The sequence below is a fragment of the Oncorhynchus clarkii genome, unplaced genomic scaffold, assembly GCF_045791955.1.
Source record: "Oncorhynchus clarkii lewisi isolate Uvic-CL-2024 unplaced genomic scaffold, UVic_Ocla_1.0 unplaced_contig_1723_pilon_pilon, whole genome shotgun sequence".
NCBI lineage: Eukaryota > Metazoa > Chordata > Actinopteri > Salmoniformes > Salmonidae > Oncorhynchus > Oncorhynchus clarkii.
The window spans coordinates 305,001-310,000 of record NW_027260956.1 but is presented as its reverse complement, the minus strand read 5'-3'; positions in this window follow the sequence as shown (position 1 = coordinate 310,000).

The window sequence follows — 5,000 nt, the reverse complement described above, 5'->3', positions numbered from 1 at the left end:
GTTTACACAGTATCCCAGTGGCCTAAGATACTGGACTCCTAAGCCATGGATTGTGAGTTCTAGTCTTTTCTGAAGTGGCTGAGAGTAGAGTGGCGCAGCGGAAGCGTGCTAGGCCCATAACCCAGAGGTCGATGGATCGAAACCATCCTCTGCTAAACAGTTTATTTTAAGTGCGAACAACATTTTTTAAAAATGTGTCGTTTCATGGGCATGTCTCAGTGCCATTATATATAATTTTTTACCTCTTCCAACAGTTCGTATAGGTCATACTGTTTACACAGTATCCCAGTACCCTAAGATACTGGACTCCTAAGCCATGGATTGTGAGTTCTAGTCTTTTCTGAAGCGGCTGAGAGCAGAGTGGCGCAGCGGAAGCGTGCTGGGCCCATAACCCAGAGGTCGATGGATCGAAACCATCCTCTGCTAAACAGTTTATTTTAAGTGCGAACAACATTTTTTAAAAATGTGTCTTTTCATGGGCATGTCTCAGTGCCATTATATATATTTTTTACCTCTTCCAACAGTTCGTATAGGTCATACTGTTTACACAGTATCCCAGTGGCCTAAGATACTGGACTCCTAAGCAATGGATTGTGAGTTCTAGTCTTTTCTGAAGGTGATGAGAGCAGAGTGGCGCAGCGGAAGCGTGCTGGGCCCATAACCCAGAGGTCGATGGATCGAAACCATCCTCTGCTAAACAGTTTATTTTTAGTGCGAACAACATTTTTAAAAAATGTGTCGTTTCATGGGCATGTCTCAGTGCCATTATATATATTTTTTTACCTCTTCCAAAAGTTCGTATAGGTCATACTGTTTACACAGTATCCCAGTGGCCTAAGATACTGGACTCCTAAGCCAAAGATTTTGAGTTCTAGTCATTTCTGAAGTGGCTGAGAGCAGAGTGGCGCAGCGGAAGCGTGCAGGTCCCATAACCCAGAGGTCGATGGATCGAAACCATTCTCTGCTAAACAGATTATTTTCAAAAATGAAACGCAAACAGAAATTAGAAAGCTATATTTCATTTGCGTGTCTCAGTGCTATCCAGTACACATTGTTTTTACTGCTTGTATCAGTTCGTACTATTTGCAAAAGGTAGACAGTGCCCCAGTTAACTAATGGATAAGGCATTGGCCTCCTAAGCCAGGGATTGTGGGTTCAAGTCCCATCTGGGGTGGATGGAAGCAGAGTGGAGCAGCGGAAGCGTGCTGGGCCCATAACCCAGAGGTCGATGGATCGAAACCATCCTCTGCTAAACAGTTTATTTTAAGTGCGAACAACATTTTTCAAAAATATGTCGTTTCATGGGCATAATGTCTCAGTGCCATTATAATTTTTTTTTTACCTCTTCCAACAGTTCGTATAGGTCATACTGTTTACACAGTATCCCAGTGGCCTAAGATACTGGACTCCTAAGCCATGGATTGTGAGTTCTAGTCTTTTCTGAAGTGGCTGAGAGTAGAGTGGCGCAGCGGAAGCGTGCTAGGCCCATAACCCAGAGGTCGATGGATCGAAACCATCCTCTGCTAAACAGTTTATTTTAAGTGCGAACAACATTTTTTAAAAATGTGTCGTTTCATGGGCATGTCTCAGTGCCATTATATATAATTTTTTACCTCTTCCAACAGTTCGTATAGGTCATACTGTTTACACAGTATCCCAGTACCCTAAGATACTGGACTCCTAAGCCATGGATTGTGAGTTCTAGTCTTTTCTGAAGCGGCTGAGAGCAGAGTGGCGCAGCGGAAGCGTGCTGGGCCCATAACCCAGAGGTCGATGGATCGAAACCATCCTCTGCTAAACAGTTTATTTTAAGTGCGAACAACATTTTTTAAAAATGTGTCTTTTCATGGGCATGTCTCAGTGCCATTATATATATTTTTTACCTCTTCCAACAGTTCGTATAGGTCATACTGTTTACACAGTATCCCAGTGGCCTAAGATACTGGACTCCTAAGCAATGGATTGTGAGTTCTAGTCTTTTCTGAAGGTGATGAGAGCAGAGTGGCGCAGCGGAAGCGTGCTGGGCCCATAACCCAGAGGTCGATGGATCGAAACCATCCTCTGCTAAACAGTTTATTTTTAGTGCGAACAACATTTTTAAAAAATGTGTCGTTTCATGGGCATGTCTCAGTGCCATTATATATATTTTTTTACCTCTTCCAAAAGTTCGTATAGGTCATACTGTTTACACAGTATCCCAGTGGCCTAAGATACTGGACTCCTAAGCCAAAGATTTTGAGTTCTAGTCATTTCTGAAGTGGCTGAGAGCAGAGTGGCGCAGCGGAAGCGTGCAGGTCCCATAACCCAGAGGTCGATGGATCGAAACCATTCTCTGCTAAACAGATTATTTTCAAAAATGAAACGCAAACAGAAATTAGAAAGCTATATTTCATTTGCGTGTCTCAGTGCTATCCAGTACACATTGTTTTTACTGCTTGTATCAGTTCGTACTATTTGCAAAAGGTAGACAGTGCCCCAGTTAACTAATGGATAAGGCATTGGCCTCCTAAGCCAGGGATTGTGGGTTCAAGTCCCATCTGGGGTGGATGGAAGCAGAGTGGAGCAGCGGAAGCGTGCTGGGCCCATAACCCAGAGGTCAATGGATCGAAACCATCCTCTGCTAAACAGTTTATTTTAAGTGCGAACAACATTTTTAAAAAATATGTCGTTTCATGGGCATAATGTCTCAGTGCCATTATAATTTTTTTTTTACCTCTTCCAACAGTTCGTATAGGTCATACTGTTTACACAGTATCCCAGTGGCCTAAGATACTGGACTCCTAAGCCATGGATTGTGAGTTCTAGTCTTTTCTGAAGTGGCTGAGAGCAGAGTGGCGCAGCGGAAGCGTGCCTGGCCCATAACCCAGAGGTCGATGGATCGAAACCATTCTCTGCTAAACAGTTTATTTTAAGTGCGAACGACATTTTTAAAAAATGTGTCGTTTCATGGGCATAATGTCTCAGTGCCATTATATATTTTTTTACCTCTTCCAACAGTTCGTATAGGTCATACTGTTTACACAGTATCCCAGTGGCCTAAGATACTGGACTCCTAAGCCATGGATTGTGAGTTCTAGTCTTTTCTGAAGTGGCTGAGAGTAGAGTGGCGCAGCGGAAGCGTGCTGGGCCCATAACCCAGAGGTCGATGGATCGAAACCATCCTCTGCTAAACAGTTTATTTTAAGTGCGAACAACATTTTTAAAAAATGTGTCGTTTCATGGGCATAATGTCTCAGTGCCATTATAACATTTTTTTACCTCTTCCAACAGTTCGTATAGGTCATACTGTTTACACAGTATCCCAGTGGCCTAAGATACTGGACTCCTAAGCCATTGATTGTGAGTTCTAGTCTTTTCTGAAGTGGCTGAGAGCAGAGTGGCGCAGCGGAAGCGTGCTGGGCCCATAACCCAGAGGTCGATGGATCGAAACCATCCTCTGCTAAATAGTTTATTTTAAGTGCGAACAACATTTTTAAAAAATGTGTCGTTTCATGGGCATAATGTCTCAGTGCCATTATAATTTGTTTTTTACCTCTTCCAACATTTCGTATAGGTCATACTGTTTACACAGTATCCCAGTGGCCTAAGATACTGGACTCCTAAGCCATGGATTGTGAGTTCTAGTCTTTTCTGAAGAGGCTTAGAGCAGAGTGGCGCAGTGGAAGCGTGCTGGGCCCATAACCCAGAGGTTGATGGATCGAAACCATCCTCTGCTAAACAGTTTATTTTAAGTGCGAACAACATTTTTAAAAAATGTGTCGTTTCATGGGCATAATGTCTCAGTGCCATTATAATTTTTTTTTACCTCTTCCAACAGTTCGTATAGGTCATACTGTTTACACAGTATCCCAGTGGCCTAAGATACTGGACTCCTAAGCCATGGATTGTGAGTTCTAGTCTATTCTGAAGTGGCTGAGAGCAGAGTGGCGCAGCAGAAGCGTGCTGGGCTCATAACTCAGAGGTCGATGGATCGAAACCATCCTCTGCTAAACAGTTTATTTTAAGTGCGAACAACATTTTTTAAAAATGTATCGTTTCATGGGCATAAGGTCTCAGTGCCATTATAATTTTTTTTTTACCTCTTCCAACAGTTCGTATAGGTCATACTGTTTACACAGTATCCCAGTGGCCTAAGATACTGGACTCCTAAGCCATGGATTGTGAGTTCTAGTCTTTTCTAAAGTGGTTTAGAGCAGAGTGGCGCAGCGGAAGCGTGCTGGGCCCATAACCCAGAGGTCGATGGATCGAAACCATCCTCTGCTAAACAGTTTATTTTATGTGCGAACAACATTTTTAAAAAATGTGTCGTTTCATGGGCATAATGTCTCAGTGCCATTATATATATTTTTTTACCTCTTCCAACAGTTCGTATAGGTCATACTGTTTACACAGTATCCCTGTGGCCTAAGATACTGGACTCCTAAGCCATGGATTGTGAGTTCTAGTCTTTTCTGAAGTGGCTGAGAGCAGAGTGGCGCAGCGGAAGCGTGCTGGGCCCATAACCCAGAGGTCGATGGATCGAAACCATCCTCTGCTAAATAGTTCATTTTAAGTGCGAACAACATTTTTAAAAAATGTGTCGTTTCATGGGCATAATGTCTCAGTGCCATTATAATTTGTTTTTTACCTCTTCCAACATTTCGTATAGGTCATACTGTTTACACAGTATCCCAGTGGCCTAAGATACTGGACTCCTAAGCCATGGATTGTGAGTTCTAGTCTTTTCTGAAGAGGCTTAGAGCAGAGTGGCGCAGTGGAAGCGTGCTGGGCCCATAACCCAGAGGTTGATGGATCGAAACCATCCTCTGCTAAACAGTTTATTTTAAGTGCGAACAACATTTTTAAAAAATGTGTCGTTTCATGGGCATAATGTCTCAGTGCCATTATAATTTTTTTTTACCTCTTCCAACAGTTCGTATAGGTCATACTGTTTACACAGTATCCCAGTGGCCTAAGATACTGGACTCCTAAGCAATGGATTGTGAGTTCTAGTCTTTTCT